This window comes from Puntigrus tetrazona, chromosome 6 (genome assembly GCF_018831695.1).
Source record: "Puntigrus tetrazona isolate hp1 chromosome 6, ASM1883169v1, whole genome shotgun sequence".
In the NCBI taxonomy this organism is placed as follows: Eukaryota; Metazoa; Chordata; class Actinopteri; order Cypriniformes; family Cyprinidae; genus Puntigrus; species Puntigrus tetrazona.
The window spans coordinates 356,622-379,913 of NC_056704.1; the positions used below are offsets into that span (position 1 = coordinate 356,622).

At 38.9% G+C, this 23,292-nt stretch overlaps 1 protein-coding gene across 2 annotated transcripts in view; it reads right to left on the reverse strand.

Annotated features, from left to right (window-relative positions):
• Positions 1-12,481, reverse strand: part of plxna1b (plexin A1b) — a 109,048-nt gene extending 96,567 nt beyond the window's left edge. For both annotated transcript variants that reach the window (XM_043241135.1, XM_043241134.1), the window contains exon 1: positions 12,333-12,481. The gene's annotated coding sequence lies outside the window, so the exon portion shown is untranslated. The remainder of the gene's footprint in view (positions 1-12,332) is intronic.
• Positions 12,482-23,292: the final 10,811 nt, after the last annotated feature.

Sequence of the window (23,292 nt, forward strand, 5' to 3'; positions counted from 1 at the left end):
GCGTTTAAAACACACTGTACGTATCCATCAAATCTGATTCTACCAAGACGACAATCAAATAAATGCTCTCGTGCTAACACACAGAAACAGCTCGTTTAACCTGCATAATGAGTGATGTATTTTCAGTGGGAAATAACAGAGCCGGGCTTGATTTCGTCCATCGGCTTGTGATTGGATCACGCATGTAATATTTTTGGCTAACAGTTCTCGGCCCACACCGCATTGATTGCTCACAAAGACGTTTCTGAACGTTTTTCCTCTCTGGCATCAATCAGACGGTTTCTGCCGTAGCCTGTAGCGTGACGCGTGCTCGGGACGCTCGGTGTCTCCTGCAATCAGCTGTCTGACGCCGGAGCAATCAACACGCTGATTTCTCCGCCGAACCTCCAGCGGTGAAATCAAGCCAGTTGTTGTGTGATTGGCTGCACCCTGCGATCGTACAACTCATAAAACTAATACGAAGACACCACACTCTCACAGTCTGAGAAACGGAGATGAGCAGCAGTGTGCTGTGAAAGAATCACTAACCCTATAAAGCCTGCCGTATCCTATTTGATGAGCAAAGGCCTCTAAACGATAGACACGATCACGACATTACTGAGGAACCCGTCACACGATCTATGCCTTCTGTCATCAAGTTAAAGCTCTTTTACTTTAACTGTACAAACATTCACCTTCAGAACAAGGGAGCATGTTACACTTTATTGTGTTTTAAATGAGTAAAACAAGCCTTACTGAGAAATGGCCAAAACCTACGGTAGTGGCAGATTAAAAAAATAAAGTAAAATTACAGCTAATTAGTATTTTGGACTCAAAGAATATGTCAGAAACTGATTTTTGTTGTAAATATGCCTGACAAGATGTTTACACTAAATGACATCTTGCTGCACGTCTTCTATAAATCTAAAAATTAAATTTTCGTAATAATTTTCCTTTTTTATATTTATTTTTACACCGATATGTATGTGTGTGTATATATTGCTTTATTTTATTGTTTTTATTAAATGTAATTTTATTTTTATTAAATTAAACATTGGAGATATAGAGTGATAACTGATATTTCTATATGTAAATAAAGACATAAAAATAAATTGTATATATAAATAACTGCTACCCTGCTTTAAATATCACATTAATATACAAACATCAGAACTGCATCAGAATTGCATCAGCATCCGCATTAAATATGAGCCATAAAAGCCTGATGGGTCAAATCTGACTGAAAAAACATTTTATTTTTTTATTTAGATTTTTTTATAATGGTTTAAAAAAAATTCTGTTAAATTAAAAAATAAATTGACTCATTTCTTATTTTAGGCTTTATAGAGCTCATAAAAAGTCTTTTAAAGAGTCAACTACAACTACAGTGAGGAAGAAGCAGCCCCCTTTAACCAGTTCTTCACATTTTCCATCACTCCAGACTTTTATCATCTCTCTTTGTTTATTAAAGTCTGTGTTATCTCTCGCTGGCTCTCCGATACGAGTGGAGCTCCTGCCGACGTCCTGCCAGCCGGCGAAAGACCTCAGACACACGGATCCTGAGCTCAACACCGTGTGTGTGTGTGTGTGTGTGTGTGAGAAACCTGTGCGCTCAGTGCCATGAGAACACTCAAATTATCTGATGAGTCTCTTTCACAGCGGTATTGATTTGTATCAGACCATATTTGAGTTATAAAATGATATACCGCTGATACGTAGCAGAAAATACTGGTTAGATGCATTTAACAAGACACTAAATGATACGCTTTTTTACTTTTAGCACATTTATTACAGGCACCGGGCCTGTAGGTAACCATAGGTAACCAAGGTAAGCATTTCAAATAAATCCTGTTCTTTTGAAAAATAAAAATTGTGAAAAATCCTGAAAAATAAAAATTGTGTTTTCAACAATGATAATAACCAGAAATGTTTTTTGAGCAGCATATTATAATCATTTTTGATGGATCGTGTGACTCTGAATACTGGAGTAATGATGCTGAAAATTCAACTTTGATTACAGCAATCAATTAAACTTTAACAGATATTTACATAGAAGCAGCTATATTAAATCGTAATAATGTGAGAAGACTTTAAGACTCAAACTTAATTTTTTTTTTTTTAAAAAACTCTAAAAATGCTTTAGTAGTACGTATATCAATAATAAACATTTTTAAACCATAAATATGAAAAAAAAGAGAGGCAGCTATAGTTTTTAAATCCCACACACTGATAAAAAACAAATTTTTCCGAACGAATATAAATGGTTTTGGATAAAAGCATATAACAGAAATATGTCATAAAAGAAACTAATCTAAATAAAAGTGGAGGCCACGCTAAACTCCCGTTTTCTGCAGAAACAACTGATGTTATTTCTGAGTATTTCCGATTGGTGAAGAAACGGTCAGTCCCGCCCCTAACGTATGCCACCGGTTGAACCAGATATTGACACGTAACCAATAAAAATAACCAAATCCACTGCTGCTTTAAAAATAAAAGCCGTCACGGTGTTTGAGAAACATCATCTTAGATCGCTACAGCCACTCAATTCTGGCCGACTTCCACAAAACTGCAGCCCAAGTCAGTTTATTCAGAATCAATAATGAGCCGGTCTCAGTCTATATAAACAGTCGGCAGAGAGTTAAGCGGGACTAGTTTGGCAGCTCTGTGGGTGTGTTTGTGTGTTTGTAGAGCGGCCGCTGACTGACAGATCTGGCCTGCTTCATTGTTTGCGTCTGGCTGGCACGACCCGTTCCTCCACTCGCCGAGCCCGGGACGATCTCCTGCACTCCGGCCAAACGCCGGCCACTAACCCGTCCGGTGAGAGCGAGGAATACGCACCGCTGCAAACCGGGACGATCCCGCACCAGGTCATCCGACCAGAAGCGCCGCATTCCTCCGGCCGTGAGAAACCAGAGAGAACCAGCGAGAGAAAACAACAGGGTGGAAAAGCTTCCTGCATCGCCCATTCATCCAATCACGCGCGCTTTATATGTGTGTGAATGAAATCTGATTACTCATCAATGATTGGGAATTAAAGAATTGGACAGCAGACAACTGCTATACAACTGTGACCAATCAAATTACATTGTACTCGTCTATTTCTACAACAGCCACTTAATGAGACCGGTGCCTACAGGAGAGAAAGAGTTGACAAAGTGTGTGTGTGTGTTTACATTTAAAGGTAGCATTACCTGCACTTAAATGCAAAAGTTTCATTTCATTATATTCAACATCTGCTCGAACACTAAATAACAGCAATAAAGTTAAGTATTTAATACACAATTCAATTAAAATTAAATAAATAATTTTTAAAAAGTTTAAATTACAAATTAAATTTATTCAGTGTGTATATATATATATATATATATATATATATATATATATATATATATATAAAATTTTATATAAAAATTTTTATTGAGTAAATAAGTAAAACACTGGCATTTCATAATACACTAATATTTCATCTTTTAATATGTATTTTTTCTAATATGATTCAGTGCATTTTACTGTAAAGTAGACTTAAGTTTGTGGTTTCATTTTCATTTAAAAAAAAAATTAATCTGTGATTTTTATTTAATGACTAAATTAATTTATTCCAATCAGAATAAGGGTGTAAAGAAGTCATTTACATTTTACACGACTTGTGTTTCTTCCACTTTCTCATAATCTTTTAATCCAAAATTAAAATATTTTAAATTAAAAAAAAAAACAACACGATGAGCACGATGTCCACCAACATCCCACTTCTTACAAAAACCACAATACCCAACAAATCTCCATGACCTTCTCTGAGGAGATGAACAGCCTCTCACACAGCTCGGCGGGTTAAGCTCAAATTAACGCTGCTGTTGTAGTTTGGCCTCCGCCGCTCGCGTGGGATAAACATTCCCCTTCGGCTCGGGAGAAAACGCCGCTGCATTTCAGTCGCAGCGAACAATGCTCCGCGGCCTCATCACCAGTGACTCTCCGGACCTCTGACCGACACAAAAGCGGCGAAGACAAAGAGCGAGAGCGAGAAGAATGAGAGGCAGAGAGACGGATGAATGCGGGGCTGTTGAAGGGGTCAGGGGCGGCGTGTTTGTGTGGGACGCTCCGCCGTTTCACACATCACTGAGCAGAGCCATAGAAACACACACGGCATGACGGCAGAGATGTGTGACGCTGCAGAGACTGCCGCATGCTTTCAACTACTGGTCAAAAGATTAAAAACCGTAAGAAGTTACACCGGAAGTTGTTCAAATGTAATTAATGCGCAGCTGAATTTTGGGCATCATCTTCAGCGTGTCGTGATCCATCTGATATCTGTCTGATTTACAGCTCGAGAAACGATATTATCACCAATGCTGAAAACAGTTGCGTGCGATTTGGATTCTTTGATGAAGAGTAAGCGTAATAAACAGCATTTATCTCAAATAGAAAGCTTCTGGAACATACCGTTCAAAAGTTTGAGGTCGGTAAAAAAAAGTTTTTTGAGAAAAAATGTAGCAGCACAACTGTTTTCAACACTGATAATAATCAGAAATGTTTCCCGAACAGCTGACCATAGCCATTGACTTAAATGGCAACTAAAATAAATATTGTTCTTCGCCAAATCTTTTATTTTTTGTGTGTTCAATAGAAGTCAAATATTTTTGTTAGCGTGTAACAATTTTTAAGTTACCATCACTTAATTTTTTTTTAAACATTAATAATATAAAGAAACTTAACCTCTTGTGAAATGTAAAGGTTCAGTGAACATTAAAAGCTTTATTTTTAAGTGTCTATTTCTATAAAATGGGCATCTTTAGACCAATGTTAATTATGACTGTTTAGCTTCAATGAGTCGCTGCACCATTTTTGCATTGATATCAGACATGCTCATTTGCTTATCCTTATCTGTTGGATTGTATCTATCAAGTTTCAAATAAAAAAAAGATATTTAAATGAGATGCACAGCCTTTCGTTTATAAAGCAGGCAGTTGAATCCCCAGTTAATACGTTTATATCTTTATATACGCCATAATCATGATCTGAAATTAAAATTACATGGCGTGATAAAAAGAGTCAGACTCCAAAACACGCAAATGCCCGTTTCTTCATCTCACGCTGCTGGAATGTTAGTAATGTGAAAACAGGCTCCTTAAAAGGTGCAGTGAGGTGTGAAATGATAACATTAACACAGTATAGAATTTACAGATTACACTATCAACACACAAAACAGCCTCTCCGACATCAGATACACTCATTGAAGGATTATGAGAAGAAGAATGAATGTCATACTGCAATCTGAGAGAGCTTTCATCCATCACAGACACACACACAAACGCTCTGCTCCAAAACCCTCTCCAGGCAGCGTTTAAAAGCTTTATAAGTCTGCCATACGCCATAAAAGGTAGGCAGAATATTTAAGCCACTTTCTAAAATGCCATATTTAAACACATGCATGCTTCATGAAGAAGGCAATCCTTGAAAACACAGTGCTGAGATATATATAAAATCCTGAAACTACTAAATCACATCTTTCCAGAATGCATCCCATTATATATATATTATTTCTATGATGCACAGAGTAGTTGCCAATATAGTGTTTCAAATCGGTCATGTCTCACTTGTGTTTCTTCATCTCAGATGCCTTCTTAGAAGGTAGTTGCCAATGTAGGCAGCAGACAGCTCACTAGATTGTAAAACGGAGCTAACCAATGAATAAATGAGGAGAAAGCCACTCACATACAAACACACAGTGCTACTAAAATCTACAGACAAAATGCAAACAACATTAATGCGCTCATTTGCATGCATACATAATCATGAGTGCTCTTTTCAACTCTCACTGTAAACATGCTAGTAAGGCAGAAATAGTGGTAACATTTTATGTTCAGGTTTTAGCCACAAAAAGACTTCTGCAGTATAATACGGACTGCTGTAATAGTTGGAGCTCAACTCTTCCTGCATGAACAACAGAAGCACAGACATTCTGTAGAAAATCTCCTATTGTGTTACTCCGAAAAAGAAAACAAAATGGGGAATGACTCAATGATGACAGAGTTTACATTTGTGGGTGAATTACTGCAGAGCGGTTGGGCCTGAATTAATTGCAGAAAAAGACAAAAAGGGAATTTGAATATAGTGCTGTCTTGCAAGCCCTGTAATAAAACAGCACTAGATATACAACCACTTAGTGCAATCAAACAAGACAAACATAGAGCTGAGAGCACAGACGCATTGGCTCATGGGAAGAAAACTGTTTGAGCAACGCCATAACTCACTGAAGGAAATAAATCTCATTAGTTCTCGCTGGAGCACGTTATAATTAAAACTACGTGTTACAGTGTGTGTGTACATGTGTCATTTATAATTGAAACATTTGCATTAAAGAGGCTTTTTTGAAATTATGAATGCACCGAGTTGTATTAAATTAAACAGAGTTCGCTGCAGTGCAATACGCATTATTTACAAGCTGAGCTTAAGATGCTGAATAATTTAAACGGCTGTGCGGTTAAAACTGCAGGAGGAGACCTGCGCACAATACTGAGGGAAGAGAAATGTGTGTTTGAGCGAATGCATGTGTGTGTGTGTGTGTGTGTGTGTGTGTAAGCAACACGCAGAGAATGCAATGCCGCAGCGCTGTGTGAAATCACAGGGGAGAACAGAGCTGTGATTGTGATTTTGAAGGTGCTTGTAGAGCGGCCGATTTCAACCGCTCCTGCTTCAGGATCCTGATTATACACCAAACATCAAAAGCATCTTTAACATTCGTGTTGTTTTCTGGTGATTCTGACCCAGAGAGGATTATAACTAGATTATAACATCGGACTAACACTTGCTGACTTCGCTTACACAAAATATAACATCTCAAAACAATCTGGATAACTTTTGCATGATTCACCTTGGTGTTACAAACTTGGCGGCGCTTGTAAATCTCTCATCATGCGATATTATTACAAAAAATATTTATCAAATCGCTGATTGTAGCCCTCCTTGAGCTGAGCTTACGCATCTCAGTTTTTCAGTTCATAGCCTAAATTAGCCAAAAATAAAGCCTTTTCCCTTTAGAAACTGCGAGCATGAGCTCAAATTAGGGAAATACAAAACCTGTGCTAACTACGTCGACAAAAAGATTGAATCAAAGATTAGGTGATATACACAAACCCATTAAACCTGAAATAGGCTAAATAGGCCATTCACAGTTACCACCCATAACACATATGAGGATTGCTGATCAGTCACAGATTGAAATTCCCCTCGCAATTGCTGTCAATTTTGCTCTTGAAAAATCTGCACTGTAAAAAACTAAACCGGAAAACACTTTACGGTAAAAGAAAAACTCGTGAGAGGCCGGTGCTCCTGATTGCTGCTTTAGCCACTGACTGCATTTAAAGCAAAAACAAATCACAGATCGAGGCTGGACCGTGTCCATTTGCCAGAAACACATCCAAACACCGACACACACACACACACGAATGCACAAGAGATGAGCAATGCGAGAAGCGCAGAGGAAAACAACCAGAGGAAAAGGGAGAAAAAGCAGAGCGAGTGGGAGTGATGAGAAAAGTCAAGTTGACAAAGAGAGGAAAAACATAGCATCAGCCGTATGGATGCATGACCATTTCCTATCTGAATCACATACTATCTGCATGACCCAAAAATGACTCACACAGCAGTAAACTCCAGTACAGTACTTTGACTTCTGTCCAAACAACACAGAGCGTATCGCTACATCACAAACACTGCTCCAATTCACAGCATGACGATTCATTACTTCAGATTCTGCTCGCTTTTCTCTGACAGGATGGACTCCTGTAATGTTTGCTGTTCAAACACATTTGACAACATAAAGAGCTAGTTTAAAGACGCCATGCATGTGCTTCACGCAACGCTGTAAAGTCTCGCCAACGTCATACAACAAAAATCTTTTCGTGTTTTGAAGCCGAAGTGGGAGAAATGTTCAGCACTTCAATTCCAGCTTAATATACAGAGACGTTTTAAAGTAAACCATCTGATTTGTTTTCACTGAAAAAGCATAAACACTGTGGCGCCATCCTACGTTTGATACGCCCGTCCAGTCCGACTCAACCAATGGCGTGACTTTGGGGTGAGACTATCTGTTTGAAACGGTCATTATTTTGTGATTCCGTTCAATGGTGAAGGCGTCGCACACTTTAGTTTTAAGTTTGCAACAAAAACCCCAAATTGCAGCCAGCTCACTGCATGCGCCAGAGATCGCAGATGCTACAGATGAGCACACTATCAACAAGCAAAACAAACTCTCCAACCACTGTAATTTTTTCTTGTTCTGTACAAACCAACTGCATAACCATCCTCCAAGTTATCTGCCGAAATAGTTAAGAATCAACTCTCGAATAGCATGAGAAAGATGATCTCAGCACAGATGCACCTACTCTACGATTAGCCGTGTAAACTGTGCAATATTAATTACAAACACAAAACTGTGAGCCTTTAAATATGCGGAACAACAACAAACGTTCTTATTAAGCAATGGATGTATTTCCGTCTATATGCATTCAAATATAATCAGGAAAACGGTTTGCTTGCAGGGTGTAACCGCAGCAATTGTCGGCCATTCTTGAGAAACAACTCATCCTAAATAACAGATGTCGCATCGGGGAAAGAGAGGGAAAGAGAGAAAGAGAGAGAGAGAGAGAGAGAGAGAATGGAGGCCCTTTGAAGAAGTTAAGTGTAGCGGATGAAAATAAAACTGGAAAAAGCTGGATATTAATAATGTATAACTGCCAACTCAAAGTGCTCACATGCCATCCAAAGAAAAACCACATCCCACTGAAAGCTAGTTTCCGTTGCTGAGTTTTACTGAAGGTGATAAAATTTTCAAACTAAAGAAACTTTGAAATGCTTGCTGCTTTTTTTTGTTCTGGTTCGGATTTGGTCAGGACTACCAAACTTAAGGTCCGTGACATTTTTTGATTCAAAGCACTTTTAAAAGTAAAGCAAATGCGCTTCAAAGCAAAGGCCACGTATCAACAGAACTCAAAAGGTATGAGCAATTTAAAAAAAAAAAAAAAAAAAACAGACTGAATGCTAGAACGAAAAGGTCAAAATGAATGTTTGTTATGACTGCTGTCTCACTGAGAGTCTTGATTAAAGCTTGTGGAGATTTTTGAGGCGTGATTTCAGTATGGTTTGTTGACTAGTAGCCAACCAACATGGGTTGATAGCATAAGACCAAAGACAAAAAAAAAAGGAATTAGGTATGAGAAAAATGTGCATTTTTGCAATTGTGATGTAAACATTCACACAGAAATAATTCACTCAGAATATACTAAAATATTTGAAAACCAAAACTGGCAATTATCCATTAAGCCTACTGGGTAAAGCCAAGTGGGTAAAGTTATCAGCCAATGTTGATGATCTCAAAATGGGCAAATATTGTACAAGTTATCAGTCTATCGCTAGTATGGACACAAGTGAACGTGTGATTTCATGGCAGGTCAAACTGTGCAGTCATTGCCTGAAGGTTGGACAGAGTTAACAGTGTCTGTGTGTGAAGAAGACCTCTCGCTGTTTGGCTCTTTAACAAACAGAGTAACAGCCAGGCCTTTTAAATGCTTTTTAATATCACCACTGGCCTTAGGACAAGTAAGAAAATGAGAGAGAAATGATAAATGAAACACAGTGGTTACATGTTAAAAAAGTCCTGTATTTCCACTTTTCTGTGTTGGTTTTACAACGTTAACAGCTAAATCAAACAGCTACATGACAACGGTAAAAAATAAAAAATAATCAACTAGCTGTGCAGAACTTATAATCGTGTCCATTTTATAACTAACATTTGCTTCATACTTTTTCATATTCGTTTTCACACACATTTTTTTATAACTCACCATCACAACTCATAATAGAGCACAAGGGACCAATAGGCTGCTTTCAATCTAGTTTTAGGTCCTGAAACCCTTGCGTTATGGTTTGGTAAAGCGACACACAAGCATTGACCCAGTACAGAATGAGAGACAGAGAAAATGGCAGTGGACGCAGAGAGAGATTATAAATAGAAGTCAAACAGAGGGTGAGCTATGGGCCACAGAATGCCACAATTATGAGCTCGCTTGCTGCAGCCTGGGATGTTGACAACACAAGAGGAGCACAAAACACACAAAGACAACACTCATAGTTGAACACTAGCCACTAACAAACAAGTACCAAAAATACCATGGTACTGCCATGGGTTTTTGGCAGGAACCTATACTATACCATGATATCAAATCTATTACCATCTGTTAACGCCACAGTAGAGTAATGCTTAGCAACAAGTTGGCCAAGAAGATCTCATCTCTCTCCTCCACTCGTTCATTAATCCTTAATTTGGCCAAATTCATTTCGCAACTGCACTCATAATAATCTATAACAAAAACAATAGCCTAATTCTCTCCCTTTGTACCCAATTTACTGCAGCGCCTGTATCCTTCGCTCCCTAATTATTTCCCCCGCTCGTGCAATTTATTTGCAATCATTTTTGTCTTGCCGAGATAAATTATTTTGGTTGAGAAGCTAATCTTGGTCATTAGTTGTGCTGTGGGTCTGAGTAAAACCAGTCGCGCCGGCGAGGAGGGGGAAGCCTTCGCGCATGCGCGCATCCGCCGCTCCACAGCAGCACGCGGGCCAGTTCGCATTCCAAACTCCACACATCACAAACGTTCCCGGCGAGAATCTCTATAACGGATTTTCACGGTAAAAACACACTTCGCGAGGTCACAAGTCTTACTTCTGAGGTAAAGTTTGCTCGACACTACACCAGGTTCGTATTCTAGACTGTGTGGTCTTGAAAGACCTCGAACTCTAGGTAGTCTCGTAGGAAATGCTTACAGTCGGGGTTTCGACATGTTTTGAACTCCTTATTAAACATTTGTAATGATCTAATACACGTACAACATTGAGAATCCATCTCTCTAATGGTGAGGTAATAAAGTCACTCAACCCAACCGCAACATGACCGTTAAGTGGTTTGGTTAACGTTACACAGATGTGAATTATATTCATAATACATGTCCAAAAAAGCGAGATGGCTTTAACTCGCTGACCTACGTGGCCTGAAGTCGTTTTTTTATTCTTCCATAGGCAAACCGTGAGATTATTCCCGTTAGGGTTGCGTCGGGAGTCTAAACAAACGATTCCCTCACGCCTGAGGAAACACATTCCCAATTTCCATCTCAATGTCCGTCACGCTCTTAACCGTCACGTCGTGGTAACAATAGAAACGACAGGGACCGTGAATAGTCGTCTGAGATGTCGAGACCAATCGTTTTACTAGGGTCTATTTCTTAAAGCCTTTGGAGCCATCGGCGACCAAAACTCCACCAGTCCGGGATCATGTAAAAGCCTGCGCGAGCTCAATGGTCATGTAGGGGCAGATGATGTCAACTTCTTGCATATGCTTGGTTTCCATGCCCCGTACACGCAGATCCAGTGAAGACCAAGAAGATGAAGAGTAGCCTATGTAGGCGCTTATACACACCCACGGACAGGCAGAACCTTCAGATGCGCCGCAACAACAGCTTCCATAACCAGTTCTGCTGTTAACGCCCTTTTAACACAACACGCCGTGACTAATAATTTATAAATCAATTAAACCCCATCGATTTTTACCAAAGCAACATGTGGTCCTCTCAGCCGAGGGTGCCTCTGGATGGAGAAAGAGGAGGGGTGGTATAAAAATAGCCCATTTAACAACACATGTTTCCGAGACAATTTTCCAATCGAACAAAGCGTTCCTGAAACAGCTCTCTATTTACGCGAGAATTGCCCGAAACGCCTCTGGAATGTCAGTTTCGTGTCAGTAACTTTGACCTAACCCCACCAGAACAATTCCTCACCGTGCCGCTCGCTGCTGTTCTCCGGAATCTAAACGCTTAGACACCGTTTGTCGAACTCTACGGCGTGTTCGGAAAGTACAAACCGGTACAAGTGGACGAAATCGATACGTTTGTTACTTTAACGCTGCCGTTCAGCCGGGCGTTCGAGGAAATGTAACCGGTAATAAATTCCCAACCTTTCACTCCGGGTTACGCTCTTGTAAAAGACGTTTCCAACTACAAACCAGGCATCCAAGCGTCTACAAAGTCTCGAAATGCGATTAATACTAAAAAACCCAGTCTCCAGTCACAACTGAACGCCGGGTTCTTGAAGTTTCGCACGGAGTAATCCGCGGTATTCGGATAGTGTAAAAGCCAAACGCTGGTTTCCACACTTGAACACCACAGCAGTGCTTAAATTACACACTACACGAGTCTCGTCTCAACGCAACGAGATCCTGCTTTCAAAACTACTGCCGTGAAGACTTCCACTCTGCTTTCTAACCATTTCAACGTAGACGGTTCCGGTAATTCTTGTATGGCACTTACACGTTTGAGCGATCCTTGGATGGCATGTCCTAGTCATAGTTAAATTCCCAAACTCGGCGAAATATCCCGTTCCGCGGCGCGACCGGAATGCGTTCGGAGCACGAGCAGCCTCGATCTGAGCAGCGCGAGGACTGACTGCACTGGAAACGATCAATCACGCGCGAGGTGAGAGGCTCGCGCTGCTCCAGAGCGCCACCTCGCGGCGTGCAAACACCACACTGGAAACTCGCACGAAGCTAAAGTTTACTGACCCGGTCAGAGGAACTTGTTTTAGAGAAACGATCCCAACATTGGCAATGCAGCACATCATCAAACGCAACCGTACACGGCAACGCTAAGACACAATTTAGCAGCAATTAGTGTAAGTTGCATTTGATCCCTCTGTTTTATCAGTGGCAAAAAACCACAGGAAACTCGCTCGTGCTGAAAGCATTAACATCTCTGAAATTATTCCAATAGCAACAACGTGATGGAGCTGACTAAGTGCAGACTGGTGTGTTTGTGTGAAGCATGTGATTGCTTGAATACAGAGAACAAAAAGCTCTCTCAGGCCACAGAGCCGATTGATCCGCTGGTGGCGACATCACTCACACTCACACACACCAACGCCACAGACTCACAAACATGTGTGAATGCAAGCAAGCATGTAGACATAAGTATTTGTCAATAGAAGTCATTCAAACAAAACATTACAATATAAAGAGCTGCAGTAAAGCCAGATATAAACAGATACTCCGATATTGCATTTCATATGATTAATGCCTTTCTTTCATGTCTTAAAAAAATCTCTTACCAAACCGCATCAAAGGAACAGGAAATCACTTGATGACATGACTGGTCAGATCTGGACCGCATCTGGCTCTTAGCTAATTGTGCTCGCATTGGATAATCACTTAATAAAACTATATTATTACTGCAAGAATTTATTCATTCACGGCACTTGATAAATGACAACAAGTGGAACATAACAGCACCAATAAATTATTTTGTAATATAATTTACCTCAGCACATGCACTCACCGACTGGTCATCACCCAATAAAATGTTCACCCTCTGTTGTTCTGAATCCTGTTAGAGGCACAGCCACATGGCAAGGACTGGCAACCCTGCTGGGATGAGATTAGACGAGCTATTAAAGCACAAACACACACACACACACACACTCTAGACCATGTTAGTACAGCCGTCCACCACATTCCACTGCTTAAAGATTGCTGCCATAAGGAGATTAACAACTCTGTTTTCTGCACAGGTGTCATACACACAACCACACACCACCAGAGGCACAAGCGTCTTTTAATTGCAATGGTCAGTTTTGTCCACTCTACTCTATGGATTGAATCTTAGACGGAGGAAGCAGTGAAAGATCAACCAGTTCTGGAATTAGTTTTAATGTTTTGCTGAGTGGTTGTTGCGATAGCAGCATATATATTTATTTAAACATTCTATTTGTTCACAAAACAAAATGCTAATTCAAGGAATACGTGAATACACTCACATACAGAGCAATTTTGGGTCATTAAAATGTGAAAAGTGTTAATCCTCTGAAATGTAACCTGAAACCCCTCACGTTCAAGTCCACTAAAAACATTCCCACTGGACCAACCTGTCATTCTGGACTTTTAACTGCTGATCCACGTGTTTACCCACTGATCTGACCTAATAAAGGTTCTTTAATGGCATCTATGGTTCCATGAAGATCCCTTAGAACTGTGGTAGAACATGAAGACCAGTTCGCTTAAGAAGTACTTTGAGGAACCAAATATGGTGGTTCTATGACTTCGCTACGAAAACACCCTTTTTGAAGCTTTATTGTTTCGAATCCACAAAATCTGGGACTGACAAACGCTGGAAAGAAGCTATCAAGTTAAACGAGACACTTTGTTTACAACTTCAATTACTTGAAGAATAATTGTTCCCTTAGGATAGATATATATATATATAGCAAATCTTACGTTTCAGCTTGCAAATGACTGATCCACTGAATGAATCTGTTTTTATTGCAACAGTACAAATTCATATTGTTTATTTGAACAACACCTGAATAATATGTGCTTAACCTATTTCAACAACTATGTTTGTTCACCAAAATGTCTCCACTATTTCTTTAAACAAATCGACACTCTTTTCACCTGTGTTTCACGCACCTGTTTCTTGTGATTTCAACTGTTAAATACTTTGCATATGGCTCTTATGCGCCGTGCAGTCAGGTTTGGAAACACTGCACGGTGAAGCCTTCTTTTCTGGTTTGAGGGTAGTTGCGCTCGTGTTTTTGGTTTCAGATTACATTCGGCTCCTTGTCTCGCTGGAATTTGAATTGTCTATTTTGGCTTTGACCTTGGCCAATTTAACGTTTACGGTCTTAGCGTTATGGCTGGAGTTGAGCTTGTTAAAGAGACCAAGGCACTTGTTTGACCATGTAATTGTCTTATACCATATAAAACATCTTGTAAAGTTTGCCACGTCCATACAAACACAGTTCTTTCTGAATCACTGTTATAGGCTGAGACAAAACCTCAGTCACTGAATGTACTTCTATTATGTCTTCCTTTGAGACTCTATAATCACATCTAATTCCATCAGCTCAGCTGAGGAGACAACATCCTCCACTCGAGTTACAGCGCTTTTGATCGCAGATACAGCTGCCCATATTAAGCTCATTGTGACTCTATTTTTGGAGTCGTAGTGTGAGGTTTTATTTCAAACTCTTGTATCCTTGAGTAATATATCTGAGTTGTATTGTTTTAGAGTTAGTATTGTAGATGTTGGAGTCTTATATCTTGAAAGAGAAATGAGAATTCTTGCTTTTCCTTTAAACAGCTGCTTCTGTTGTGTCCAATGTACTTTAATGGGTTTTTCCATTGAGCGGTCTGTTTTTTCTAACCACTGTATGGCTGTGTAAGGCCACAGTTTTTGTTCACTGGATGTCTTAACTTCCATAAACCCAGAGTGAAACAATTAGCCTTTGAGAAACATTATGAATGTATCCTAATTGAATGAATCAGTTATTGAATATGACTCTTATTTAACCTAATATTATTCCTCTTTTAGTATGCCAGACCATGACAGCAGAACAGAAGATGACTGGAACAAATGAACGTTTCTGAGCTTTTCTCCTCAGATGGCATCTCGTTCTCACTGATTAAAAGATCTTCCTCAGATGTCAAGGCCAATTAAAAACAGCTAAAGTCATGCAAAAGGAGAAGATATTCAGAGGATACACAGCTGATCGTTCACTTCTGTATTTTTCTGTGCTGTCTATATGTGCAAGTCCTGTTCAAAACATTGACAATTGATGACAGTGAAAAGCTCATACTGAAAGCTGAAGGAATATATACATGTTGTTAAAGCAGAGCTGAAAACAGGAACCGCTAATCACAGCAATGACTATAACCATTCCTTAACCTCTCATAAGTCTTATAAAATGCTTACCGAAGCTGCAACAAGCAAAGCAGAGGTTTGTGGTTTCCATAATGACCACACAAATGTGATCTGTGAAGTGCACAATGTGGAAATGCGAAAGAAACAGAAACTACATTTCAGAAATCAAATCAGGAGGTCAACTCAGAAGAACAATCCTAAGATCTCTCACTTCTATTAAGATGGTTTTCGATATAAAATGACCCTGATCTCAACTTATCTGAGTAAAATATAGCATTTTACCTTTTATAACTGCATTAATTTTGATAAAAACAAACAAAGAACAACAACGCTTTTCATTTAGGATACAGTCTGATGGTTGATTCTCTGAACTTTTCAAGGATCAGATCTCTGAGGAGCTGCTCTCAGTAAATGTGAATGCTAAACAGAAAACAAAGATATGCTGATGTTTGTAGTTGCTCTGGGATCAGTTACAAATTCTGAACATTGCTTAGCATCTTACAATATTTATGAGTGACCCCGGACTTTATTTTTGTTGATTCGTAACACAAATAAAGGGTCTGCACGTACAATACCAATCAAAAGTTGTCCTTTTCTATTTATAAAACTGACCTCATTAAACCTGAAATAACACAAAATGAAGTATGTAAATTATAAACAAATGTAAAAAAAAAACCATTCAGATTCAGCTCTGCAGAATCTGCCGCACTGTAGTTGTTTGTTTGTTTGTGTGAACTCAATGTCACTTCAGCACAGATGTTTAGCACCACGAGAACGAGCACACAGCTGGGACTTCAGAACAGCTGAGGGAACGTCATGGAGCTCTGTCTGAGGACATTCGTTGGCTTCTAATCACTGGATATGACAATGTTTGTGACATGTTTCTATATCTCCTGGACTGCTGTGCTACTGAGTGTTTTTCACTTCCATCTGTTATTGTACTGTCATCATTTTCAGATTTACTGAGCCCTAAATGACATAAACAATTATTACGTTTACATGGACATCAGCAATCTAATAGTTTACCTTATTCTAAATATGTCATGTCAATTATTTATCATGCTGTGGCGGTGTTGAAGCCATGCTCTTTTGTTTGTTGTCAAACAGAAGTGAAAAAAGTCCTATGGAACATTAAAACTGTCATCAAAATGTCAATAATGTGACTAAAATAGGAATACTCTAAATGTGTTCATTCGATTTGAGTTTACCTGGAGTATGACTTTAGTCAGATTAAGGTGATCAGAATCATGTTTACATGTTAGCTGCTTAATCAGATTATTGTCTTCATTGTGTTAAAATCTGAATATCGTTGTTGTTTTCTTATATTATTGGACGTTTAAGCATTTCTGAATGTTGAGTGAGAAATTCAATGACTCAAGTAAGAAATTCAGTGAAAAAGTGTTTTTGTTGCATGCTTAGACGTATAATCGGGTGTTTTGTTTGTTACGTTGATAAGATAAAGACGGTGCTGGTCACTTTAAGAGTTGGGAGCGAGTGGTGGCGTTGGCGTTAGGATCTTCACACAGTTCAGTGATGCGAGCGCTTAGTGTTATTTAGTTCATTAAGGTTGACGAAAAAAATAAAGAGCAAAAAGAAGTTCGAGCACAAGTCCTATTTGCAGACACAACCGTTTTGAAAGAATCGAGAGAATGAGTCGCCACCTACTGGTGTAACTTTATAGCATGTGGGAAGAGTCGTTATAAACTGACAGTCTCCCTGGAACAAAGACAAACCCTGTGGATTGATATAAGCACTGTCTCAGTGTAGTATAACCAGTGTATAAACATACTTATCATCTTGCTTTTAAACAGGACGAATATTTCCCCAGCTCCTGTTCGTTTGCTGCTGATGTCAAAGATGTGTGTCCAATCGAACCCTACAGTGTTTAGAAGAAAGCTTGTCAGAATGATTTCTGAACGAAAACTCATCTTTTATCACATGCATTCAGATATTCAGCTATTTAAATTCGCATAATATCTCACAATATTAGTGTTTTTACTATATGTTTGAGAACATAAATGCATGTAATGTTTCCAATTGCAGGCCATGAATGACACATAAGCTTTGGCGACTCATTAACACTTATCTCCTGCTCATTAGATCCAATGACTCACGACATCACTTCACCTTCCCCAAACACACGTGCACTCCTCCACAAACAACCCCCAGAGCCATTCATCTCTGTCATATAACAGTGACAGAAATACAATCCAGCATCGCACACACACGTTTAACACCAATCAGTCACTGTCCATGCGCTTTTAATGATCTTCCATACCTCACAGTGGCTCTTCTGAGGAGTATTTCAGGCCGAGGCTAGCGTTTTCCTCGCGGGCAGCAGAGGAGGGGATCTTTAGGCTGCTTACCCCAGCGAGTTGAGCTCTACCTGGGGTTCAGAGCTGAGAACGGCATCTGTTTACACCTGGAGGTGTGGAGCTGATCCTCAAATAACTGTCTTAGCGCAGCAGAGATCTGGTTTCTGTGTTTAACAGTCCCGAGGCGGTTCAATCGGGACCACGAGAGAGCCGCATGAATACAAACACACTGAAGCCTGAGGTCAAATACTCAATTATTACTGGAATATTCAAATATTGTGTGCATAAAGGCGAACTTACCAAACAAATGGTATATGCAAACGTATACTCTAACATGTTTTTGTGCATTGTTATCTTACACACCACACACACACACACACACACACAGCTGGGAGTCTCAGGTAAGCCTGTTTTCCACGCTTCTCATCTCCTCGCAGCTCTTCATGTGAAATGACACTCAATCTCAAATGGAGCCCTCGGGCACACGCACGACTGCAGGAAGTGTTTTCATCTACGTGTGCAACATCACAAGTTTCTTTACCTCAGCTAAAAAGGGTTATACGTTTTGCTGTTTTGACAAGAAACGGTGCAGAAACTTTTCTTTTCAGAGCTTTCAGGCTTTGGCAAATTAAATATTTGAGTACATTTGTTGCCTGTTCTGATTTATATGCTTTATTTTTATGGGATTCATGGGATTTCTGGGTTTTGCCGTGGTTTTCATGCTTGCTGAAGGTAACGACTGAAAAGTAGTTTGACCAATTGCATGGAGGAATTGGAAATAATCAACCAATCATGGCATGAGAGAAAGAGTCAATAGTATAAGCAGTGCAAATATGTCTTCATATAATATATGAGGATTGTAGAGAGAATGAACAATAAAACCTGGATATTTTAGGCCAATGTCCAGGAATAAAACTGCATATACTGTATGTATATTGATAACCACTAGATTAATGGTTTTCTTGTAGCAGTCAAATAACAATCCCCCAAAAATCCCATAGATTTTCATTAAAGGAATGGATGGATTGGAGTTCAAGACCTCTATTGATTACTGACATCATAGTAAACTATTGTTGACCTTTGGCCTTATTGTCTGTGGCCTTTGAAAAATTGCCAGCATTTGTAAAGAGCATTTAACCTCGCTTGTATTTGCGGTGAGGGAAAGACACAAACACACACACAATAGAGCATTAGGTGAAGACGGCTTTCAGTTAACCCGCCCATAAGCCTGAATCCGATTGGCTGGTTTATGCAAATATTTACATGTAAGCATTTAGCCGATGAAATACTAATGCAGTTCGTCAAAGAGCCAACAATATACAATACCAGATGTAAAGAGAGTGACTGTTGCATGTTAAATTTAACAGTCATGACGCATTAAAAGCTTTTAAAATCATATTTAAGTCTTCGGTGCAATGATTTTTTCCTGCATTTTACAGCCTTGATTGTGGCTTACTCAGTCAGTTTTAAAATCAAAGCTTTAGTTCATCCGGTTGAAATGAGATGTGAATGATGGTGTTTGTCCTGCGTTAATGTTTCTGTGATCTTTTGCCACTGATTCTGAACTGAAGTTAGCAGCTGCTGCACATACGTATTTATACTTTCGATTTATTCTAACACCCCCGGATTTATCGGGCCATGCTGCTAATTCTCGTAACCCACCGTATACGTCCTCATCTTAAGCAGAAACATCATTTAAACTGCATTTTAATTCTTTATAGAGCAGTGCTTCATAGTTTATATGAAGTAAACTGTTATCAAGATAATAAGCTAATGACAGACTGGTTATAATAATCATAATCAGATAATGTTTGTTGGCACGAGAGCATGTTGCGGTTTGGCATCTGCATTATTATTTGGCAAACTGTGATTAAGCCGAATATTTCCTGCAGATTACAGTTCAGCGAGACTCAAACTGTGTTTTCCTGCAGCCGCGCATCAGCCCAACTATTCACCATCAAACACTCGTTACTGCAACGAGTCGGATCCAATTATTTTACATTATACTAAAGCAAGTAAACAGCGTCGTAATGAGAGCAGAACACGGAGCTCAATGGAAATGATGGCGGAGAGGCTTTATTTTCATGAATATGCTTCCACGAGTGTTAAATGAGCTGTGAAATGAGATTCCATCACACACACACACACACACACACACACACACACCGTGTTGAAAAAAGTGTTAAAGTGTTTAAAAGGAAGACTGAAAGAAAGTAAAAAGCCAATCTCGCTTTCAGGAGGAAATCTGGATCATTACATTGAGTCTCGAAGCCATCGGAGGAATTTGATTTTCTAATGGAGTAATGCTGAATGCAGGCTTATAAACGCAAATACAGGACACACACGCACACACACACACACACACACACACACGCACACACTCACACACACTCACACACTCACACACACACACACACACACGCGCGCATAACCCTTCTGACAGATGCTTATTGAGAGATTTACAGATTTACAGACACTTTTCTGTGCGCGTTTTTGCATTTTCTCATGGTTCGAAGGCATTTTGCACCTGCTGTGGAGAAACTTTCATTCGACTCATTTGCATTCGTTCACTTCGCGTCTGTTTCTGAGCTTCGGGCTGTGGATGGGGTTTTACCCTCGGAGAGAGAGAGATAGCAGCTCGTTCTCTCCTCGTGACGTACGCAAAGTGCCATAGATTAGTATAAGCATTCCACATTAAATTGAATTAAATCTTTTTGAAAGCGACAGTTTCGCTTGTAATACAATAGAAGCAGCTCCAGTGATATTTCAGATGAGGTGAAGGATGTGTGATGTATGGATATCTCCAGCAGAGCAGGCGCCTGCCTCAAAATATCACGCATCACGTCTATCAACGTGTTTAATCAAAATGCCATTTCAATGCAGATACAGTCTAGATAAGATCTTGGTGTTGCCATGTGAACATGGGTGATTTTTGAAGAAACCGATGCTGTAAACCAAAAATATCTGAATCGGTGATGTATTGTGAAACTCATGTTTGTTGCTTTTCCTTGAATATCATTCATGATCACATATGATTATATTCTAAATGTTAACATTATTCACATTAGTGGTCCACCAGTAGAATAAAAGGCTGACTTTTACCTCCATTTTTGACCTTTGGCATCCCTGTGGTTTGACTATAGTTTACTAAACTGGGGTTGATGTAAAGCTAATGATTAATTAAACCATAAAAATGTCAAATTAAATTACATGCATATAAATTAAGAAAAATAAAAGTAATATTTTATTATACCTGCATGTCACGTGACCACCGACCAACATTATAGAAGCATGAATATGCAAAAGTGTTGATAATTTATTAATATATTGCATATTATTGCTAATGGGGTTATTAGTTAAAACTAAAACCATTAAAAAACCTGAAACAAAAGTACATTTAAATAAAATAATTAAAAGGGGAAAGGTAAACTTGTGTTATTTGATTTACATTTCGCATTTTGCTTTAGTTGAACTAAAATATAATTAAAACTAAAACTGGTGTAAAAATAATAATGACAGAAAAGCAACAAAACTAACTATATATTTAACTGAAGTTAAAACGAAAATAAATATTTCAGCTCGAGAAAGCTGTTAAACTGAGCAAAATTCATTACATTGCATAATATTTTTATTAATTCTTACCCTTGTAAACAAATAAAATATTGATTTCCTCCTGGTAATTCTATCATACGTGACACAAATGGCCTACAAAAAAAGTAGGATCTGTCTTTTCTTAGTGTTTTTGAACCTGAAGTCTTTTATTTTCAACTTTTCTTTTAACCTGACCGTCTTTGTAGCATATAATATTGTTCTTCAAACAAGACGGCCGTTTCATATCCTGGTATTATTTTAATATGTGCTCGGCAAACATAATAAAGCGGGGTCATGTGTTCAGTCGCACGAGTAAACTGTATTTCTGCAGCTGCACGTTTGAATCAATGTGTAACGCTCTCTTTCTGAGATCAATACGACACATCGGGAACACCGCATCCCATTTTCTGACCTGTTATCTTCATCTGTCTCCACCAGCGTTACCATGACTACAAGCACACGGGCCAGGCCTCTCCTCGTGAACACAAGACCGAGTCTGTGCCAGAGACGCAAGGCATGGAAATCATGTCACACGACAAGAACTTCATCAGACACTCAGCTATCACAGACTCGGAGATCAAACCTGCGTTCGTACAGGCCGGAAAAAGTGAGTCGGAGTATGAAAACCAACCGATGGAGAGAAAAAACATCACTGACTGCTGCATTTTTTTGAGCATATACATCTGATGCCAAGATTATTAACTGACTTTAATTATCTCTCATAAGCCAAAGCAAATATTATTACTTTCAAAACGCGTCATCAATTACGCCGAAATTATCTGTTAAATACGCATAAACGACACTGAAATATTAAGAGATTTATGTTAAAAATGCTTCAACCGTACTGAAATATTAATGATTTAAAAGGCATAAAGTATATCGAAATATTAGAGATTTATGTTTAAAAATGCAAAGTATATTAGCGATTTAAAAATGGATAAACTACACTAAAGTATTAGATTTATAGGCTTAAAAATGCATAAAGTGTTAGAGACGTGTTTAAAAATGCACAACGTATATTATTTATGATTTATGCATGAACTGCACAAAAATATTTGTTAAAACGTGTTAAAAAATGCATGAAGTATACTGAACTTGAGTTGCTTTAAACTGCTTAAACTACACAGAAATATTAGAAATTAAAAAATGCATAAACTACACAGAAATATTAGAGATTTATTTGTATAAAAATGCATGAAGTGTAGTGAAATAGTAGTGATTTACAGCGGAGCTCACGGATATCTGCACCCTTGGTAAATAAGATCAAAGAAGGCTGCATTTAAAAAAATTATTGGATAATAAAAATTTAAAAAGCTAGGAAATATCAGAATGAAATAAATGTTTTTTTCTCAAATACACGTTGGGCGCAGTTATTGGTAACCTTTTCTTCAATGCTTTTTGAAAGCTCAGGTCAACAGCTCTAAACGTTCTCCTCTAATGTCTGATGAGGTTGGAGATCAGAGACCGTTCCTTCATCTTCGATTCACAGCTTCTCTTCCGTTCACCTCAATCTTCTGCAGGGCTCAGGTCAGAGGACTGGAACGGCCAGAAGAAGCTTGGTTTTGTGCTCAGCGACCCATTTTTGAGGTTTGGTGAAGATTGTGAGATTTATTACAGACTTATTGATTTTTTTATCTGTTGTATTTGATAGATACCCATGATGCCATGTGTCT